Source organism: Ambystoma mexicanum, chromosome 11 (assembly GCF_040938575.1).
Source record: "Ambystoma mexicanum isolate Mex_15411 chromosome 11, UKY_AmexF1_1, whole genome shotgun sequence".
NCBI lineage: Eukaryota > Metazoa > Chordata > Amphibia > Caudata > Ambystomatidae > Ambystoma > Ambystoma mexicanum.
The window spans coordinates 1386752326-1386775887 of NC_090934.1; the positions used below are offsets into that span (position 1 = coordinate 1386752326).

General features: G+C 47.6%; 1 protein-coding gene across 4 annotated transcripts in view; it reads left to right on the forward strand.

The window, feature by feature from the left end:
* The window catches only part of SH3GL3 (SH3 domain containing GRB2 like 3, endophilin A3), a 789999-nt gene that overhangs the window by 175415 nt on the left and 591022 nt on the right, over nucleotides 1-23562 (forward strand). The window lies entirely within an intron of this gene.

Consider the following 23562-nt stretch of genomic DNA (forward strand, 5'->3'; position numbering starts at 1 on the left):
ATCTGGGATTAAAAGTTCGCTGACCCTTGAGGGGTAGATGTTTAGTTGCTAGCCATACCTGATCTCCTACTTGGTAAGGAGGAGTTTTACTTCGGTGCAAATCAGCGTTTTCTTTATACTTTTTCTTGGCTTGCTGTAAGTGGGTTGTAGCTTCTTTGAAGGCTTGGGTTATTGTGGAATGTAGGTGATTTACTGCAGGCATCTCCAGGGTCAGAGGTGGATCTAGATCAGAGGTCCGAGGATGGTGACCATACAGGGTATAAAAAGGAGTCTGTCCGGTTCCAGAATGCACTGAATTGTTGTATGCATATTCTGCAATCCAAAGGATGTCCTTCCAATTCAACTCGGATTGGTGTAACATGCACCGCAGATATTGCTCGAGAGTCTGATTGGTTCTCTCGGTTTGTCCGTCGGTCTGGGGGTGGTGGCTGGTGGATAACCCCACGTCTATTTGTGCTAGTTGGCAACATTTCTTCCAAAAGTGGGAGATAAATTGACTTCCACGGTCTGAGACTAATATGGAAGGGAAACCATGTAACCGCACTATATTTTCCATAAATTCCTTGGCCAAGGTGGAAGCTGACGGCAATCCTTTTAAAGGGATAAAATGGGCCATTTTGGAGAATAGATCCACTATTACGAGAATCGTGTTGTAACTACCACAAGGAGGCAGGTCAGTTATAAAGTCCATTGACAAGGTGTGCCAAGGTGCTGGTGGAATGTCCAAAGGTTGAAGTAGGCCGGCTGGCCTTTTCGTTTGACTCTTATTTTGGGCACAGATTCCGCAAGACAACACAAATGACTTTATGTCTTTTCTCCAAGAAGGCCACCAGAAGTGGCGTTTGATCTTTTCTTCTGTTTTCGCGATACCGGGGTGTCCTTCCATTAATGATTCATGATGACGGGTAATGACAAGTTCCTGCAATTCTTTACTTGGCAGAAATAACCGCTCTTGGAAGTAGGGTAAATCATCCTTAACGGTGTAGTGAGGACCCTTTTGACTCCATTCCAGTAAGGCAGAAGAGTCAAAAAGCTGTTTTACTTGAGCTTGGATGTCCTCAATGGTTTGCAATGAAGTCAAGCCCAGAATTCTTTGTTCCGGTATGATTGGCACAGGTTCTAAACTCGAATTGGGTTCTTCCATGCCTATCCGGGATAAGGCATCTGCCTTACCATTCTTGCAGCCAGGGCGATAGGTAATCACAAAATCAAATTCCGCAAAGAATAAAGCCCATCAGAGTTGTCGCGAAGATTGAGCTTTGGCCGTCTTTAAATACTGCAAATTTCTGTGGTCCGTAATTACGGTGATGGTGTGTCTTGCACCGAGAAGATAGTGACGCCAAGCCTTGAAAGCTGATTTAATAGCCAGTAGTTCTTTGTCAGTAATTGCGTAATTGAGTTCAGGTGGAGAGAATTTTCTGGACCAAAAGGCTACAGGGTGTAGTTGGTTAGTTTCTGGGTCTCTTTGCGACAGGACAGCTCCCATGGCCGAACTGGATGCATCGGTTTCCACGATGTAAGGGAGATCTGGGCACGGGTGCTTCAATACAGGTGCAGAGGTGAATTTGGTTTTCAGGTCCTGAAAGGCTTGTTCAGCCTCAAGAGTCCATTCAAAGCGTTTATTTTTCTTTAGGAGAGCTGTGATGGGTTGAACAGTTCGAGAAAATTCTGGGATGAACCTTCGATAGAAATTGGCAAAGCCAAGCATGCTTTGCACTCCCTTCACAGAGCTAGGAGATGGCCATTTGAGAATGGCGTCCACTTTCCGCGAGTCCATTCGGATTCCTTGAGGTGTCAGGATGAATCCGAGAAACTCCACTTCTGTGGTATGAAAAACGCATTTTTCGAGCTTGGCAAATAATTTGTGCTGGCGCAATTTCTCAAGAACTGCTCTAACATGGTTTCTGTGATCAGATTCTGAGAAGGAATACACCAGGATGTCGTCAATATAAACGATGACACAAACATCGATAAGTTCCCGAAGAACATCATTCATGAAGTAGTGAAAGGCAGCAGGTGCGTTGCACAAACCGAAGGGCATTACTTGATATTCGAAGAGCCCAAATTTGGTGCGGAATGCAGTCTTCCACTCGTCGCCCTCTTTTATACGTACCAGGTGGTAAGCTCCTCGGAGATCTAGCTTGGTGTACACACGAGCATCTTTTACTTGGTCGATAAGCTCAGGTATCAGGGGCAAAGGGTAACGATTCTTAATCGTTATCTGATTTAGGGCGCGGTAGTCAATACAGGCCCTAAGGTCTCCTTCCTTTTTAGGTATGAAGAACAAAGCGGAAGAGACTGGTGACTTTGATGGGCGAATGAAACCATTGGCCAGGTATTGATCCAAATACTGGCGCAAATGCAGGTTCTCAGGTTCAGTAAGAGCATAAATCCTACTACAAGGTAGTTGTGCATTGGGTACCAAGTCGATTTGGCAATCGTAAGATCGATGGGGAGGTAAGGTGTTAGCCTGCTCTTTCTGAAAAACGTCTTGGAATTCTTGGTATTCAGATGGTAGCTGTACAGGGGTGGAAGTTACAGAGGCTAGACCCATAGCTGGATTCCTTGGGTAACAGGTTGGTTCACAATCAGGAAAAGTTATCTTCTTTGCTCGCCAGTCTATTCTCGGATTATGTGTTTCTAACCAAGGGATTCCAAGAAGTACTTGAAATTGTGGGGCCTTGATCACATGAAACACGATTGCTTCCCGATGTCCGTCCTGACCCACCAGAGTGATTTCAACTGTGGAATGCGTTACAGGCCCTGAGGCTATTTCGGTTCCATCAACTGTAGTAATTACATCTTGGGTTACTTTCGGGCGGAGAGGAAGCTTAATCCTGGAAGCCAATTCACGGTCTATGTAATTTCCAATAGCTCCACTGTCTATGTATGCTTTTATAGCATGCAACTGCTGAGGCTGTTTTGGGTTCACAAGCACCATTGGCATGACAAAATGCGAGGTCAAAGAGTTTGTTTTCAAGCTCGGCAAGCGGACCCCTACGCTTGTCGGGCTAGGTCGTTTCCCGAACCAGGTGTCAATAACTCGTTATCAGTGGCTCCAACCACCTTCTTGGGTGGTTTAACTGGACAACTTTGAAGAAAGTGACCAGAAGTTCCGCAATACAGACAAAGTTGCATTTGTCGCCTTCTCTCTCGTTCCTTCTGCGTTAATGGTCCTTTAACACTGCCAATTTGCATAGGTTCGGAAACGTCAGTACTCTTGGAGTTAACGTGGGTCTTGATAGGTACTCTGGTTTCATACTTGAGCCGATCTGCTTTTCTATTTTGAAGTCTGTGATCAAGTTGAACCACTAAGTCTATGTAGTCTGCGCAGGCCTGGGGTGGATCTACTATCTGAGCTATAACATCTTTAAGCTCTCCGCGCAGGCCTCGATGAAACAATGTGATCCTTTTATTTTCAGGCCATCCGGTTTCCACAACTAGTCTATTAAAGGTGGCGATATAGGACAAAAGATCCTGATTACCTTGTCGTAAGGATAGCAGTTCGTTGTCAAGGGCCTGTCCCTGCGAGTGTCGAGCGAACAATCTTTCCAGGCTGGCCTGGAAGCCCTGGAAATCCCGGAGAATGGGATCATCCTGATTTACCAATGGAATAGACCAATCGGCAGCACAGCCACTGAGGTAAGATAGTACAAAGGCTACTTTGGTCTGGTCGTTGGGGAAGGCCCCGGGCCTGCATAAAAAGTGTAAACGGCATTGGTTCATAAAAACGGCATATTTCTTGGGATCCCCCGCAAAACGTTCCGGCGGGGCCAAAGGCATGTGTCCAGGTAGATTGATTTGTACCGGGTTATTCAAACCCATTGTTGTAGAAATATCTCCGGAAACAGGTAAAGGAGTGTGCTCTGCCTGGCCCTGCAATAACCTTTTGGCCAGATCATCAGTTCTTTCCTTGGATAGGATTAGTTCCCTTCTGAGAGCATTAGTCTCCTGGCGGGCTGAGTGCACTTCTGCCCGTAATTCCCCTAAAAGATGGGCCAGCTGATCTGTCTCGGAAGTCTCCATAGCGCCCAGGTGGGAAATTGTGGTAAGGCTTCGCGTTCTGTAACGCTCACCTGGTTCCCACGGAGGCGCGGCGTCGAAGGCGCAGAACTCTGAAGATGGACAGGAAGGGCCCCTCTATTCTGGCTTCCCTGGCTCGTTGGATACCCTCCTGTGCGTGAAAAGGGAGTATTACCAACTGTGGAACAATGCTCAAGCCTCCCACTCCCTTCCAACCCTCCACGATACCTCCTCCACGATTCCCCGTGAAGCCTCACCTTAGGGTTTGGAAGGATGAGCTCTCCATCCTGCTTCTGATGCAGGGGCGCGTTGAAACCCAGTTACTTCACTGGATTGAGGATTGATGGGAGTTCAGGTAAGCTTGACTGTTCAGGTAAGGCGCTATAAAAGTTCTGTTCAAAAGTTCAAGCTTAATAATAATGTTCGTTGTCTAATTGCAGCAAGCGCTAATGCTTATGTCTTTTTCCCCTTAGGGGCCGGGGTTCGGAGTGCCGGAGATATGGCGCCGACCCGAAGTGAAACAGTTCTGGATGAGCGCTCAGGTAATGTCTTTGCATTCGCTCATTCAATGTCTTTGTCTTTTTTCCCCATAGGGGCCGGGGTCCGGAGATGCCAGGAAGCGGCAGGACCCGAAATGCAGTGGGAATAATCCAACAGGTAAGACTTAAAAGGAAACTGAGCTTTCCTTATTCCTTTTCTCCCTCTCACCTTTGTTCTTGTCTTTTTTCCTCTAGGCGCCGGGGCGTAGCTGAATCTGGAAGATCGCTGCTGAAGATGGAAGCGCCTTGCAAAGGTGAGTAAAATGCAGCGCTGCAGCGATCGAAACAAAATGCCTTTAAAATGATGTCTTCCTTTTCAGGGCCGTTGGAGAAATGACTCCGGGATGCAGATTTAGCAGGTAAGGGCTTTTCTTCTCCTATTCTCTTCCTTTCTCCCCTTGCAGGTGTTCCAGGGTGCTGGCAGGCGTGGCTGAAGTCAGGATGCAGGAGATGACACGGTGAGCGTCCAGCTGCTAGGTGCAGAACAACGCGAAGCATGTGTGGCTGTTCGGGTGGGGTTTAAATAGCCTTGGAAGAAGTTCCTGGTATGTATCCTTCCACCAATCAGGTATGTATCCTTCCCCGACCACACCCGGGTGGTGAAGTAGTCCTACAGGTTAAGTAGTCCCATTCAGGCCTCAAGAGGGCCTGGATGAAGCAGCAAGGTCTGCATCAGGTAAGTGTGCACCCAAGCACTTAAACACATATCCTCTTCTATGAGCCTGGCGCCTAAGGCGCCAGGACTGGGGTCCGCTATGAGCCTGGCGCCTAAGGCGCCAGGACTGAGTCCAAAGGGCCCCGACTTGGGCCCGCTGAGACTTCCCTTGGGAGAATGATGTCTGCCTCTGGGGTTGCTGGGCCCGGCCTGGCTCCTTAGAGGTAGGCATCATGACACAACACCATATATGGAACTTCCACCCAACAGCCAGTCAGGGGGAAAGGACAGAGTCAGGGCTTCCTGGGATTACGGGAATACAAGGTAACAGGCAATAGAAAGCAAGAGGCCACAGGGGCCATCTTGTTTCCTATCAGGAATCAACTGATTCCAACGGCAGGGCCTGGGTATCCCAAAATGGAGGATACTCAGAGTACCTGTCAAATTCAGCATCGAGCTGCCACCAGCCCATACCCTGCTCTCTGGGCCACACACAGGTGCCTAAAAACATACACTAGGGGCACAGGGTTGCACCCCCACCCATGGGTGCCATAAGGGTATCCCATAGGTCTGTACACCAAACCAAAAACAGGAAGATCTGCACTGCCAGGAGTCCCACATGGACTCTTGGGCAGAAAACAATACAGAACACAAATTAAAAAGGACTACAGGACAAGGACAGGGAGGCTCTGTCCCTCCAACGCATTTCCAGCATCACAGTCACCCCCCCCCAGACTGAGGTTAGGGTGCCTAATCTCCCACGAGATAGACACCCTCATCCTGACGGTCAACATACCTTCTGGAAAGGCCATCTGCATTATTGTGACTCTTCCCTGGTCTATGCTCTATGGTGAAGTCTAGGCCTTGCAGGCTAATGGACCACCTGAGCAGTTTTGGGTTTTCACCCTTCATCTGCATAAGCCACTTCAGGGGCTTATGATCTGTTTGGACCTTGAAGGTAGACCCCGTAAGGTAGGGCCTAAAACGTCTAAGGCTCCAAACTATACTGAAACATTCCTTTTCAACAGTAGCCCACCTATGTTCTCTACCCTTGAGTTGTCTACTGATGAAGATGATCGGATTTTCCCTCCCTTTGTCATCTAACTGGGACAAGACCACTCCAATTCCGGTGTTGCAGGCATCAGTCTGGACGATAAAGGGTTTGCTGTAGTCAGGCACACACAACACAGGTGCCCTACACACACTTTCTTTCAAGCCATCAAAGGCCCTCTGACAGTCTTCGATCCAATTAACCTTCCTAGGCTGTTTGGGTGAAGTCAGAGCTGTCCGTGGTGCAGCTATGGTTCCATAGTCCGCCATGAAATTGCGATAATACCCCGTGAGGCCCAAAAAGGCTCTCACCTGGGTTTGAGTACTGGGAGTCTCCCAGTCCCGTACTTTACTGGGGAGAGGTTGGATTTGACCCCCTCCTACCTCATTACCAAGATACATGACTTTCCCCTGAGCTATCTGGCACTTGGTGGCCTTGATAGTGAGGTTAGCACTTTTCAAGGCCTGCAACACCTTATCCACATCTGTCAAATGCTCTTCCCAGGTGGAACTGAAGATGGCAGTGTTGTCTAAGTAGGCCACACAAAAGGCCTCCAGCCCACTGAGCGCATGATTGACCAATCTCTGGAAAGTGGCAGGGGCATTCTTCAACCCAAAAGGCATGACCCTAAACTGGTAGAGTCCCTCAGGTGTTGAGAACGCCGTCTTTTCCTTGGCATGGTCCGTCAGAGCTATTTGTCAATAGCCTGAGGTAAGGTGAAAGGTGCTTACAAATTTGGCAGCACCTATGGTGTCCACAAACTCATCAGCCCTGGGAAATGGGTGCACGTTTGTTTTGGTGACGGCATTGACTCCTCTGTAGTCCACACAGAACCTCCAATCCTTGGTACCTGACTGGGAACTTACCTTGGGGACAAGGACCACGGAACTGGACTAGGGACTAGTTGAGGGTTCAATAACACCCAGATCCAACATTTTGGCGACCTCAGCCTGGATGTGGTTCTTAACTGTATCTGACATACGGTAGCACCTGCTTTTGACAGGCACACTGTCACCAGTGTCAATTTTGTGCCGACACCAAGGTGTAAGGCCTGGTGTCAGTGAGAACAGAGAGGCATACTGCCGGAGCAAAGCTCTGCAGGCCTTCTGCTGCTCTGTTGTCAGATCGGGAGAGAGATGTACTCCCTCCACTGAGTCATCCTGAGGGTTGCTGTGCAGCAAATCGGGTAGGGGCTCACTCTCATCCTCTTCTTGCTCTGAAGCTAGCAAGAGACATGAGACTTCTTCTCGCCTGTGGAAAGGCTTGAGCCTGTTAACATGGAATACCTGCGGGGCTACCCCAGGGACACCCATGTCAACCAGATAATTGACTTCGCCCATCTTGGAGATGATCCTGAAGGGTCCAGTCCACTTGTCTGCCAAAGCTCTAGGCTTGGTAGGCTCCATCACAAGGAATTAATGTCCCGGAGTCCAATCCACTTGCAAGGCTTTAAGGTCATGCCAGTATTTATTCAGTTCCTGGCTGGCCTTGAGGTTTGCTGTTGCCTGACCCATCATCTGTCATCCTCCATCTGAGGCCTAACACATAGTCCCCCACTTGCTTGGCAGGACCTGGGGGTGTGGCTTCCAAACCTCTCATAAAGGCAAGGGGCCCCCTCACGGGATGTCCAATGAGTAACTCAAAGGGCCTGAAACCAACACCCTCTTGAGTTACCTCTCTGTAAGCACACAACAGGCATGGTAGGAGGGATGAAATTCCTCCCTAGGGGCTCTTCCAAAGCACATAGCATGCCCTTGAGAGTTTTATTAAATCTCTCGACCAGACCATTGGTCTGGGGATGGTAAGAGGTGGATAACTTGTACGTTAACCCACACTGTTTCCACATGGTTTTCATGTAACTCGACATGAAGTTGGATCCTCTGTCAGAGACAACCTCCTTAGGGAACCCAACCTGGGTGAAAATGCCCAGGAGAGCACTGGCAACCACCTTTGCAGTAATAGTCCGAAGGGGTATAGCTTCAGGGTTCCTGGTGGCATGACCAACCAAGACCAAGATGAACCGATGTCCACCTGAAGTGGGAGGGACAAAGGGACCGACAATGTCGATGCCCACCCTCTCAAATGGTGTGCCAGCCACTGGCAACGGCTGCAGTGGGGCAATGGCACTGCCCCCAGTCTTGCCAGACAACTGACAAGTCGGGCAGGTCCTGCAGTGAGACTCTACTTCTACTCACATCCACGGCCAGTAGAAATGGGCAGAGAGCCTCTACTTTGTCTTCTTGGTACCAAGATGACCAGCCAGGGGCACCTCATGCGCCAACTGCAGCAGGAAGGGCCTGTAAACCTGGGGTACCACCAACCTCTTGAGGGCACCACTTTCAGGCTTAGCGGGCTCACTTGCAAGAAGCTCACCCTCCCAATATATCTGGAATGTCCTAGGCACTTCTTCCTGTGCCTGGGACAGGGCCGGTTTCCTCAGACCCTTGAGAGAGTGGCTCTCTCTATCCCCTACAGAAGTCCGCCCGGAGGGTCCCCCTTCAGCCAGGCATTGAAGGCCGGGGTTGTCCTCCTGGTTGAGTACCTCTCCCGCAGGAGGGTCTTCTGCCTCTTCTCCCTCAGGAGTTTAGTTTGGGTTTACCATTGGACCCAGCCCGCCCTGAGCATGAATCACAATGGGTACTGCTGAAGCAGCAGGAAGGGAAGGGGTCCCTTTCGCAGAGGCAGCCTTCTTGCTCTTCCTTCTTCGTGCCTTGGGTTTCCCCGTCAGCGAGGGTACCAGATTTGCAGCCGGACCTTGGTGACCTGTGATCGGGTGACCGCCGCAGCACCCATGGGTAGACCATCCGAGATCATCCCTATTTCCACTAAATAATTTCCTAACAAAATGGTAGCAGGCACGTAGTCCTGAACCAGGACGGGAAGCCTTGCCGTCTTGTCTCCAATCGTAATGTTGACTAAAGCTACAAGTCATAATTTGGGAGGCTACCAGGAACGTTTTCTTGCACGGAGGTAGAACGTGCACCTGCCTCCCCGTTGGGTCTTGGCGCCTGGGGTATTCACAACACAGGCATCCGCGACCTGCCGGGGAACAAGGGTTAGGGTCCGTTGGTTTGGATAGGTTGGGGGAAATAGGTAAACCGGGTTGAGGGATAGGGAGTGGTTATGGATAGGAATGGGGTAGTTAGGAATGTGTTGAACATAAGGCCCCACCTGGGGATACCGTGTTCTCTGAAGTGCTGTCCACACTCATTCACACTAACACTCTCTCGTGCTTCACAGGATTACTTGACCCAGATAACTTCTCTGGGTTCTGGTGCATTAGGCATCACAACCTTTACTGTACTCACAAGTACCTAATTCCTTAAGGTTATTCCCTAGCTTGGCAAACGTAAACATTTCCTGCTGTTTAAATTACAACCATACATTATCATTAGCAGTGAAAACAAACAAGGTTAAAGCACTTAGCTTCATCTCGTGTGGAGCTGGGCTCTGCCGTGAAACAACGAATGTTCAACTTTCTAGCCGGGCCGTGTAGTCCGCGGGGCGCCACTACAAGAAATCAAAACATTAATGAGAATATGCTTGGCGACCGTAATACAGCTGTAACAGTTCACTGACTCAATTCCTGTGGTCTGGTCTATGACATGCAACCTGGAGAGTCTAAGGGGTTAACAGAGTTAGTGTTCCACTCTAAGTTGCCCAGTTCGGAACCTAGCGTTTGCGTGAAGTTACTGGTTAATGGTGCCGGTGCCCCAGCTCTGCGCCACAATATTGGAATCCAGCATTAGTATGAGGCTCAGGGGTTAATGGTGCCGGCGCCCGACTCCAATGCTGCAGTCCTCAGAACCCAGTGCCAGCGCAGGGTTTAGTATTCAGTGGCTTTCACCCCACATGCAAGTTTCCCAGCAAGTATGCACGAGTAACATGAATGAAATGCACTTATCTCTTGTTTACAGCGGGGCCTGCAGTGTTCGCAGGCGGGGAATAGCCCCGCTGTTGGCAGCCTGCAGGAGCCTGCAGAAAGACGTCTTCTCCGTCTGATGATCCGTAGCGCAAGCGAGGATCCTCGTGCATTCCTCGTGCATGCGCAGTTGGATCAGCGTCGTCCCAATGCTTCCCAGAGGCTCGCGGCCGCGCGGGGCTTCTGGGAAATGGAGTTCTTTGTCCTCTTCTGTGCTCCTGATGGCTTTTAAGCCTATTGAGCAGGTCCCAACCCATCTGCCTGCAAATACAACAAAGAAGGGTCCTGTAATAAAGATGTTTACATCTTTTACTCACCTTGCCACAGGTACTTGGCACTAGCCCCAGCTATTTGTGCTGAATTCTTGACGGAGGCCCACCAGATAACCTGGTAGTTCTCAGAGGAACACCTACACAGTCCTCTTGCTTGAGCAGGGGCCTGTCCACAACTGTCATGCTTGCCCCAGTGTCTCTGGCCATTCAAGAGGACAATTCTCAAAAACCTACGGATGTTCATTGGTATTGTCGCAATTACTTCTGTGTACTGGTCCCAGAACCCAAGGGCAGAGGCGTTGCTAGCGGGGGGGCTAAGGGGGCTATAGCCCCTGGTCTTTTGGTTGTAGCCCTGGATAGAATCTCAGGAGCTACAACCAAACTGCTAGCTAGCCCCCAGTCCCGACAGTTATGACATCAGCGTAGCCCCAGGTCTTTTCCAGACCTAGCAACACCCATGCCCAAGGGCCACTAGGGAAATCGCTACAGGAGCACGGAATGTGATCCCTGTAGAGGAGGGGAAGACAGTGGCCTCCACCTCCGGCATGGGGTAAGGGTATGTCAGGCTGACAGCCTGGACTTCAAGTGCCTTACCTTTACACTTGGGGTCACCCTTCTTGTGATCTAGAGCCCCATAATCCCAACAAGTGCCAGCAATGCGGGGTATGGGACTGGAACCACTGGGAGCCTGCTTTGCAGCAGGTGACCACTACTTTTACTCCCACCCACATAGGACTTATGCCCACTAGATTTTTGGGTCTTAGGAGAGGAAGGTTTTGGTTTACTAAACTGATTGCTTCTGGGACTGCTCAGCTTTCTGAGAGGTCCCCTTTTCTTTGTCCTTGTCTTTCCCGCTGGAGTTCTTAGGGGACACCCGGTGGGAGACCCACTTGTCAGCCAGCCTGGCCAGTTTAAAGGGATCCAAAATGTTCTGGTCAGCAACATACTGACGCAGCTCTGGTGAACAGGCTTCAGAAAATGCTCAAAAAACAAAAGGTGAGACAATTCAACAAATGTTTTCACCTTGTATCCATCAATCCACCCCATCATGTTCATATGTGCAGCACTTGCCCAGTCAATCCAAGACACATTCTGTCTTTTCTTAAATTCCCTGAACCTTTTAAGGTATTGGGTAGGTGTCGTGCCAAACTTGGCAATCAAAGCAGACTTCATGCACTCATACTGACCCCTTTCTTCCACGCTCAGTTTCAGAATACAGTCAAATCCAGTCTGAGGCTTAACAAACACTTAGCCCAATCTCTCTTGTCAACATCATGGATTCCACAAGCCATCTCAAACGCTCAATCCATTGGAGGATATCGGAACCCTCCGCATACACACCAACTAAATCTTTCATAAACGTGGTGGCTGGGGACCTAACACTCTCAACTGGTTTCGCTGAAATCTCCACAGTAGTTTTCTCAAGCTGGATTTGCTGACATTCAGTGTCCTTGTTCTTAAGTTCAAGATCCCTATCCTTTAGCTCCAGATCCCTAGCTTTAAGGAACACTTGCTGTGCCAACTCCACTTTCTTGATCTCAGCTTCTATTTCCAACTTTTTGAATTCAAAGGCTAACTTCATCCTTAATAACTGAAGTTCCAAGGCATTCCCTGAAGAAACATTGCTGGAGGTCGGAAGAGAGGGTGCAGCTATGGTGGAGTTCCAAGAATCAGATTCAACAACAACCCCAGGGGCGAAGTCCTCATTGGTTACATTCCTCCCTTCACACAATCAGTCTGGTAGTCCACCAGGGCAGCTATCAGTCTAATTCCCTGCCTACACAAGCACTCTGGAGAGCCTCCAAACTCATACGAGTCAATTTACCATTTGCAATAGATTCCATTGCTTGTAATGTAGTTATCTAGTACACAACTAAACCTCAATTTAACAAAGTTTAGATATTTTGTCAGTGCCAAGGTTACACACTGATTCTTAAAACCATAAGCATCCCACCGCTGCCACCAGTGTAAAGACTGGAGGGGGTGAATGTACTCCTGCTCTCTATATGGCAGAGGAGAGGCACAGAGGACCCCAGCCAAGATCTATTTGGTAAAACGTGGGCAAGCAATCGAGGCCTAGCTCTCAGGAGGTGATGCAGGCTGTTTCTTAAGTACAGTGTAGTCCCCTAGCTCCCACAAAGGAATGTCCACACACTGTATTAGTGAAAACACAGTCTTTATATAATTAAGGTTCAAGGTTATATACACAATCACGATAACTCACTTTGTGCTCCGTTAATCTACAATGGCAAATATATACACAGTTCTACGTGGTACCACAATTACTATCAGATTTCATTAAAGTTCATCAACTGTACTCTGGTCAAATGTCACACAAATTGATTAATAAAGGGAACCAACAATAGACATAGGAGGAAAGCAGTTGGTTACAATTGGCAGAATACTGAGCCCCTACCACCAGGCACATTTCTGTATGAGGATCACCCCACCTGGGCAACCTATAAATTAAGATATATCGTACAAGCCCAGTCCATATATTATTCACAAGAGTCTTATTTCCTTCTAAATAGTTATACAACCCCAATTGTACCTGTAATAGCAGAGTTTGGCTTCTGGTCGTCGATGGATCCTTTTTGAGCGGCTCCCTTTAAGGCAGGAGCCACGGATCATCGAGATCCCACGAGGAAAAAGGATGAACACTGTTGTTGCGGCAGCAGCTTCGGTTCTTGCGGTGCGCGTTGACGATCAGTCGATAACATCCTGCAAGCGGGGGCGTGCAGTGCACCTCGATGACAAGTGTTCGGTGCCGCAGGGAGTCAATGAAGAACTTTGGCCCTGCAAAGGCATTGAGTTGTCGGCGTCTCTGCGGTCTTCGGGTGGCGGGAAACCCACCGGCGGATTCTCCTCGGTCGTTGGTGGCCTTGACCTTCTCCGGCGGGAAGAAAGCAGTCGACGAGGATGAGAAAGGGAGGCCTTGGATCAAATGTCTTTGGCAATGAAGCACTGCGGCTCCGGTCGGCGACCACTGTCAACGACGGTGATGGACTTCAATGTCTTCACTTTGTGATTCCGCTGCGGTCCCCGTCTCCGGTCGGCAGCCTTTCGAGGGTCTTTGGCAAAGATCAGGTGGTACACGATGGTCCTTCGTAGCTCGGGAAGAGGTCTCCTAGCCAGGTCCTCTCTTGGATCAGTTCCTTGAAGGCACAGCAGCTTTCAGATTAGCAAAGGACAGCAGCAGCAGTTCTTCTTCTTCCAGTGGGCTTCAAAGTTAAGCATCAGTTTCGACTTCACCTTCTGAACGATTTCCATCAGTGAGAGGCCCCCAGATATGTTGATCTCCCAGTCACTCTGCTGGGTCACACTCAGGCAACCATTCATTTAGAAGGGCAGCCAGGCAGCCAATCGGCTCACAGCGCATTCAGGTAATTCTTCTCCATCCAGACACTCACAACACAGAATGTGTATTCAGACAAGCACTGTGCCATTCAACACTACACACTGCATTCATACCAGTTTCGGGCAGGGCTGTCTCAGTCATTGTGTCATACACCAGATATTCGACACCCATAACACGGAATGCGTATTTTTCACACACTCCATTCATCCAGGTCCCACCCCACGGGTGTACCCACAACATACAGTCATTGGGAAGGCTCCAGCCAGTCTGACCCGGACTTCCCCACAACACCATATATGGAACTTCCACCCAACAACCAATCAGTGGGAAGGGACAGAGTCAGGGCTTCCTGGGATTACGGGACTACAAGGTAACAGGCAATAGAAAGCAAGAGGCCCCAGAGGCCATCTTGTTTCCTATCAGGAATCAACTGATTCCAATGGCAGGGCCTGGGTATCCCAAAATGGAGGATACTCAGAGCACCTGTCAAATTCAGCATGGAGCTGCCATCAGCCCATGCCCTGGTCTGTGGGCCACACACAGGTGCCCAAAAACATACACTAGGGGCACAGGGTTTTACCCCCACCCATGGGTGCCATAAGGGTATCCCAAGGGTCTGTACACCAAACCAAAAAAGGGACGAGCTGCACTGCCAGGAGTCCCACATGGACTCCGGGGCTGAAAATAACACAGAACATACACAAAAAGGACTACATAACATACACTGCAGTTGCTCTGCCCATGTGCCCCAGAGGTAGTCTGCAATGATTAAATACTCCGTACACTGCAATTTGTCGTGCACCCAATACAAGCATGGAAATTGCCAAAGTTATGTAAGTACAACTTTACATCACATGTGTATTAGCATTAAAATGTATTAGGCTAAAGTTCTGTATGCATAATTATGAATTTACTTTACTGCACACTTTCTCCGTGTGCATTGTATGGAGGTTTTGGAACGGCAGTATTCACGGGCTGCTACAGTGCCATGTCTCCACCATTCCCCGTACATTGCAACCGAGGTTGTACTTTGTTTTCTTGCCATTCTTCCCCAGCCCCTGCGAATCCAGGCACAAATGACAAGGCGAAAATGGAACGTAATGCGTGCTGTGAAACAGCACCCCTTATGCTCACTCATACAATGCTACATTACCTGTTTTGCCTTTACTATGCCCTTTCTCACAATTACCAGTTCTACCCACCCTCATTGTATTGAAAGTAATAATGGCCAGAGGTGCACGCAGCAGTCAACCGGCATACACACTTGGACAGGTCACATTTCAGTGTTACAAGTTTTAGCAAAACAGCTCCTGCATTCTCCTGCAATCCAAGGGGACCCCCATGAGTTTTAAAAAAAAAACTTGTTTCCTTTTTGCAAACACAGCAACATTGTGGCGTGGGTCTCACAACACTCGCTAGCACTGTCATTTTTCATAAAAAGGAAACACATGCAAGGAGCGTCTGGTGGGAACATTTCAAAGACATTTCACTTGTGTGGAGCCATACAAGGACAGTATCACCTACAAAACAGTGAGCAAAGCAGTGGGTTAACATATGACACTACTCAATAACACACACTACATGGTCCATGAGGCAGCCACCTATTACGACATTCTTCCTGCAAACTCTTGTCCTGAACGATGCCACTAATAACGCCTACTTACATCTATTCTTATTCCTGTTTCTTCTTAGATAGCTGGCACCTCACTGCACGTGCCACTCCTTCCACATTCCAACAGACAGGTGTTGGACAAAGCATATCAAGATTACCATAAGCTATGTGTTTTCCGTCGTCGTTATCTGGGCCCACCAATGTGGGTCTGTATGTCCATTTGCGGTTCCGGCGATCCAAACCAACTTGCAAACGTGTTTGATATAAGTCATCACAGAGGCAATAATTGGTACCTTCTTTACCTTGCAAATAAAATGCCTTCTTCCACACGGGCCACCAAGGACCATACATTGTTCCTTTTTCCACTTTGCCAGATGACAACAAAAGTACAGAAGTGCACAGACAGCATTGCACACTGGATTTTGTTTGCAAAATAAAAGAGCAGTGATAGCAGCCACCTTACACGTTCTCGTGATCCTTCTGTAGCAAAATAAAGCTCTTGCAACAATTTACAGTGTTGGTCGTAAAGAATGGGAATGTTCTGGACCCGTATGCTCTGTGTGCGCATGTGTGCTTTTGCTTTTGTTTATGTTGCTCCTTTCCGGAGCGAGGTACTAACATGATAGAGTGCGCAACGCTTGGCACGCACTTAACGAAAATACCTGGAGTGCACACTGTGAGCAACGATTCTCCACAACTGAAGTGAGCTATGCCAGTGCCTGTTGCGATGGTGTATCGTGTACACATGTATAGTCCAGTCACATACACCATATGCAAGTGCAGGCACTGCATGCCACCTCTGGTGGTGTACCAACTGCAAAATGTCCTCCACTCCCTTTTTGTAATGGTGATCACCCACAGGAGAGATGCATACCTCCAAGAGTGTACGCTAGAGTTAAATATCAGTATAGGAATGGACCCAAAGAAGACAACATTTTGAAACCTACTTCCAACCAGTGGCCAGACTGTTAGTTCCAAGGGCCCTAGCCATGCACAAAAGGCAGTCGGGGTTTGCCACTCCCAACACAACATAGTACACTGAATGGAAATATCCTGATATCATCTGCAATAATCTCCCCATCCCCAATGGGCTTTGAAGGTAGTCGCTTGTGCCGACAATGATGTATATGTGAGTAGCTGCGTAAATGGTCCATATCTCAAAAGTGTGATGGTAAAAAAATCCTTACATGTCCCAATGTCTTACTACGCTCCCTGAAGCAAGGCTCTGTTGACGGCCACACCATTCCAAAGGGAAATACTGGCATGTCTCACCACTGCTGCTGTAGGAAGTCTAACATGTCCTCCACAATGATTCTACAAACGTGGCACTTACATATTTAAAAGTGCGTGGGATGTAAGAATGTATGGTTATAATAACTTATCCAAATGAGTTAAGGTAAAAGTAATCCAATCTTTATACATATGTATGCAATGCACATACCTATAGCACTGTGCTCCCATACATGGCCGCATTGCGTTGCAGGGGTTATGCCCAAGGCCTAGCCTCTTGGGTAATGCAGAGGCCTACCGCCTCTGCCAATTCAGCCAAGAGCCTAGTACTTGGGCACACCCACTACAAGGCAATAGAGCCATGCATGGGAACATGTGGCCACATAGCTTTCCTGGCTACAGGTATGTATGGGTATAGTAACGAACCCAAACAAGGCAACATTCTCAAACCTACTTCCAACCAGTGGCCAGACTGTTACCTCCAAGGGCCCTAGCCATGCACACAAGGCAGTAGGGGCTTTGTAGGTACAACACAACGTAGTACACCGACTGCAAATATCCACATAGTGAGTCCAAAGCACTCCCCATCCCCAATGGAGTCTGCCTGCACTCACCAAAGAATGATAGTCGCCTGTGCAGCTACCCACCAATGAAATATATGTGAGTAGCTGCGTGAATGGTGCATATTGCAAAACTGTAATGGTAAAAAATCCTTCCAAATGGCATTGTCTTACTACCCTCCATGAAGCAAGGCTGTGCCTAAGCCCAAGCCTCTTGGGTACATGCCTATGGCCTCCGCTTGTGCACCCAAAAGCCTAGCCCTTGCCCACAACCACTGCACGCCAATGGAGGCATGTATGGGAACATTTTGTCACGTACCGTACTTGCCAAACCTACCACTGCAATGACACCCCTAGCCCCTGCCATAACACAGTGGAAACCCACAAAAACAACATAAGCAACCAGACCCCTAGCCAACAGCATAATACATTGTCAATTTCTTCGCATCATCTGCAATGCAGTCCCCGTTCCCAATGGAGCGTCCATGCACTCGCCACAGAAGGTTGTCGCCTGAGGAGCTACCCGCAAATTGCTGCATTGCTTGCGCACACCCCTCACACACCACCGTCTTCTTTGACCTAAACAAATTGATCATATTTTCCGCTTTTCACTCCCCCAACCCTTTCCTGCCCTCTTTTACCCACCCGATCCTGCAAACCATGTTTTGCAACCCCTTCCTGCACGGCGAAATTGCTGCAATGCTCGCATACACCACTTGCACACCACCATGTTCTTCGACCTTATAAACAAATATTTCATATTTTCCACTTTTCACTCCCCCAAACTTTTCATCCCCTTTTTCACCCTCCCGATCCTGCAAACCATGTTTGCAACCCCTTACGGCGCAACACTATCCTCAGATACACCATGGCGGCGTTTCCCAAAAACTTTAACACAGCACACTTCCCTCCAGCCAACCACCGGCCGCGTCCACAGTTCGCCGACAGCACAGCGTACTGCAAGCCAATGAGCCTTCTGTCCACGGAGCGAACAGGGAAATGGGTCCGCCCAGCATAGCCAGATATCACTCATTTTTTGATATGTACATTTCAGTTCTTTGCAACAAAAGTACTGGCCGGATTTCCAGCAAACACACAAAAGCACGCTTTCTGCCCCAAGCCCCCGCTCCTGCCGCACACATTTGGTGCACATCCGTCCAGCCGTTCGGCCTGTAGCCATGCGCAGTTTTCGCCCATTCAGTCTATCGAAAAAAAATTCTGGGACCCTTCCTATCACCCCCCCCCCCACCCTTGCTTGAAACCTCACCAAACTTGCCGAAAAAATTCAGAGCGGGCCATATACTTTTTTTTGCAAAGTTTAGTGAGGATTCCTCCAGATGGAGCGCAGTTATAAGCCGCCGAAAAAGTGGTCTTCCTGTGGGTTTAGCATTTTCACCATAACTACACGGCCGGTACCGCCGGCCGTGTAATGTCATGTATGCATGCTCGTATGTAGTGTATGTATGCGTGCAGGCCTGGATGAGGAAGTGCTGGGTCCCGTTTCAACATGATGATTGGGCAATCCACTTTGCTAAGAGCTGAAAACAGTATTGGGCGACAGGCACCCGTGTATGCACCTTGGGGGTAGCAGTTTTCAAATGTTGAGAGGAGCTAACTTTAGAGACTGCAGGGGAGGGGCAATCTTTCTTGTGTGGGTGGCTCTAACTTCTTTACATATTCTAATGAGACTATTCTAGTGCAGCTCAAATGTTGCAAGCTGTTAACTCTCTCTGTGTCTGAAACACACACACTTGAGGACTGCTGTGAGAATGAGCTCTCCCTCTGTCTTCCCCCTGCCCTTCCAATCACTCCCCTGTCATGCAAGTACTAACACCACATCACAATTTCAATTGCCTAAAACTATATGCATAAATTCAGGTGCCTACAGTGAAATGCTTTACATTAGTAATTGACGGGCCTTTGAAGGTTCCCAGCCTGACGATGGGGAATATTCTAAGCATGTGAATCCGTGAAAGATACCAATGCTGGAGAAATGGAGATACAGGTAAGAAACTATTCCCTTATCATGAGACGAGCAAACAGCTAAGAGATGAAACACTAAATTCCTACTGATTATCACCTGGTTGTCTTTTAACACTGGTTCCTTCACATCAGCCCCTTGCTGACAAGGAAGAATGTGTAGCTTTTCAGTGGGCATTTAGTGTTTCAGCTCCCTGATGACTGGCCGTCTCGTGATTATCGGTGACTTTTAACGCTGGTTTTTTTCTTAGCTTTAAACATGCGCTTGCATCGCTTGTGTTACAAATTTAATTTGTTGCCTGACGGGCTCCAGCAAATGAAGCTAGGAACGTGAGCGCTGCAAAGTGCACATTTAGAGCCCCAGAACGAACATAATGTAGAATGGAATCTATTTATGCATTATAAGACTGCTTACTGGAAAACAGGAGCAGTTGCTGGGGGCCCCCTGATGCTCAAGGCCCCTTTCATTGGAAACGCCATCCCTGTATGCATGTATGTGTTTGTGCGCAGGGCCAGCTGAAGGGGTGTCATTGATCAATAGGGCCGGCCAGTGCTTTAAAGTGTGATATGAAAACGAGCAGGGTCAATAAAAAGGGGCCAGGTTAAAACTCTGCTGGGCATGGTAAAGGAGGGGAGGGCCTGGGCATAGCCACCACAAACTCTCGTGCATACATTATAATTGATACAGGTATGGGCCGGGAGTTGAAATCTGCTGATTATCATGAGATGGGCAGCCAGCAGAGAGCTGAAACACCAAATGTCCACTGAAATGCAATTAGCCTTTGTCATCAAGGGGCTAACGTAAGTGAAAGCGGAGTAAAAAGGCAACTAGGTGATAAAAGTGTTGCTGGATACCAAGCAAGGTGATGGCCCCTGAAGGGCTCTAGCAAATGCAGCCTATACCATGCGCACTGCAAAGCGCACGTTTGAAGTTCTGAATGAATGGAGTATCTTGTAGTCTCATAGGACTGCTCACTGCCAACATGGGGCCAGCTGCAGGGGTCCACCCTAAGTATTGAGCTAATTTCAACTGGAAGGGTTGAAAGGCCCGGATGCCTTTCCTGTGTGCAGGCAGGCCCGGCAGCTAATGCATGCTTTAAATAATAACAAATAATAGAAAGTACTCCTGTAATACCTGTAGCATTTTAATGTGTGTAATAAATATAAGGAGGGGCCTTTAGCATTTGTGCTTAATGCTGCACTTCATCTGTAGAACCTATGTTTTCACTTTCCTTGGTGGAAGCTCTTGCAGTCTGTACCTGTCACCTGTCTCATAATTTCTGAAATCAATTAGCAGCTAAATTAACATCAGCAAAAGAAAATGTTTTTGGAACTAGAAGGCTATGTGTGTGAATAGATACTAATAAGAGTGTGTGCATGCCTGTGCCCACGCATATACAGAGGGCTTTCTTTGTTTTTCTTTATATTTAAGAGCGTGTCCTATTGTTAAAACAAACCTCTGCATTCTTCAGTGAGGCTTCAGTGAGGCTGCCTCTTCGCAGTATGTATCGATGGCCTCAGGCTTGTACTGCATTGTCTCCCTTATCAGGTACACAAATCGGGAAACGTCTGCTTGACCATGTTCATCATTTTGTCATGGTTTAAATTGTAGTGGCCTATGTATATGCTACACCATAGCTTTTCTACAGCTGGTAAAAACAATCCAATGCACCTGTGAGGTGCTTATTGTAATGGGGTGAAAAAAATGCAGCAAGGGGTTTAATTGCTGCAGATTTTAAAGGGACAGTCAGCCAGCAGGGAGCTGAAATACTAAATGTTCAATGAAAAGGTATTAATCACTTTTTTGACAGCAGGGTACTAATGTAGAGGATACCAGAGTAAAAGGCAACAAGGTGATAAAAACATTGCTGGATATTGCAAGAAGCCTGAGCGAAGTGAATGCCCTAGGGTACCAGCAAAGGTAGTCTGAAATGTGCACACTGCAAAGCACACACTTGATGTCCTGAATTAAAGGAGAATGCTGCTGTGTCTTATTATTATTATTTATTAATGTGATACAGTTTTAAACAAACGTAAAAAACTTTACACATAATTACATCAAATCACTGAATTATAGATTATATTCAATATACATGATGTAACAAATCACATACATCTAATAACATCGATACCATCACATCAGATCAATCAATCATTCAAGGCATAATACATGATAAAATAAATAGGATCAAATCCTTGATTAAATCCTTGGTATAGTTGATAAGTAGGTGATGCTGTATATAGGTGCAAAACATGATTATATATTCATAAAAGAAGAGAAACCCTCTTTATATTCGCACAGATAAAACTAATCGTTTCATACTAACATACAATAAGAGCCACTACGCACCAGGGAGAGCCCCCCTCGGACTTATTTTCAAATGAGTAGTGGCATCACGCCATACCTGGTAAAGTGCTAAGTGCAGTTTAGGATTAAGAGTGTTAACACACTGCTTCCAGAAATCTTCCTGATCTAGGTAATCTATATTGTGAACAATCTCACCAAGATATTCCCTGTGCTTTGCTCTCATCCTACAGCATTTCGTCAGCACATGACAAGCCGTCTCCGGCTCAGTAGGAAGATCGCAAATCCTACAATATCTTTCTGCTATATTCAGACCCAATTCTGGGCCACAGGTCGTCAGGACGGGAAGATGATTAAGGCGCAGGAGTAGAATAAATCGCCTTAGATTAAGATGAATAAATCGTCCTATGGCTGCCAACACGGGGAGCTACTCTGAGCCCATTTCGACTGAAAAGATTAAAATGCCCTGATGCTGTCCATACGTGCAGGAGAGATGCATGCATTTTTATAATAAGGAGGTTGACAAAATATGTGATTTCTATTGACTGGTTCTGAAACAGATTGTCTTTGCAGCTTTAGGAGACATTTACAGTCACTACACTAGCATATATTGTGCCCACATGTTCACAGAATAGTGATTTGGCAGTCCCTATGCTGGCATAATTCTGTCTGCTTGTTCATGAAAGTGATATACAGTTACTGTACTGGCTTAGGTTGTGTCTTCAGCTTTCTGAAATGTATTTATGGCGACAGATACTGGCATAGATAGATTGTGGCCTCAGCTCCATAAAAGTGACTTGCAATGGCAATACTTGCATATGTTGTGGACACAGGCATCATGAAAATGTAAAATACTTCACACGTACTGTTGATGAAATAGCATCTACTCAATTGTTTTTCATGTATTGTCCTAGAGAATAGTAAATTGCATGGCTGTTTACCCCATTTTTCTAAAGCATTTTTGGCATATAATGGATAATTTCAAAACATGACTTTAAACATTTTCTCAGAGAGAGTACCACCTATAAATCCTACTTTACTAGTGCTCCCTAGCTATACTTGGTGGCTCACACCAGTTTATGGGATATGTTAATGGCCCTCCACTAGAAATATTCACCTGCCTCCAACGACCTCAAATTGTTTACAATGCCAGGGTCCCCGCAAATTTTGGGTTATGCCACTGGGTGGGACCTTTAATAGCTGGAATCACTATGCAAATGGTGTCAGCTGTGCAAGCAGGGCTATGGACTGCTGGGTGCAAGCAGATCTCTCCGGAACAGCGGTGAGTCAAGCAGAGCGCTCAAGACCCTTTGGAAGATGCAGAGTTTATGCAGCGAGAAGTGAAGCTGAAGGACACTGGAGGCCGGTGGCAGACCGTGAGAGGGAGACCGGCGTGACAGTGCAAAGCAGTCGTGCGGGTCCCGAGTTGCAGGAGGAGCATCGCTGGGTGAGCGGAGGCATGGAGAGCTGGAGAATAAGCAATATACCGCACGGGATGGAGAGAACTCGTGGCTGCAGAGTACATCGCGGGAAGCCGCAAGCTCTGACCGGTGAGTGTACCAAGAAGGGAGAAAACTGGGCTGGCAGGCGAATATGCAAAAACGAGTGATGAACATTGATTCAAACAGAAGCAAGCATTTCTATGAATACCGAATTGAGTGAAGAAACTGAACTACTTGTATGAACTAGTGAAAAGTAACAATATCAGAAGAGCTGGGAAGTGTCCCAAGGAACTGTGTTCTTTTGAAAAACTGTAAGATTTGAACTTATGGGGAAGGGAACCCCTATGCCTTATGAACTATTTTGAACTTGGGGAAGGGAAAGCTGATTACACGCCAAGAGCTGGAAGAAACTCTGAACTTATATTTTGACCACTACTTATTTTGATGCTGACATCCCTACCCATTGTATACAGTTATACGTGAGGGCAAGTACAGGTTTTGGACACAGACAGACATTTTCTTTGGACTTCCTGACACAGACTATCCTTAGTTTTCCTTAGATGGGGAAATCTCTCCTTAGCATACGGTAAGTTAGGCCTTACGCCATCCTTAA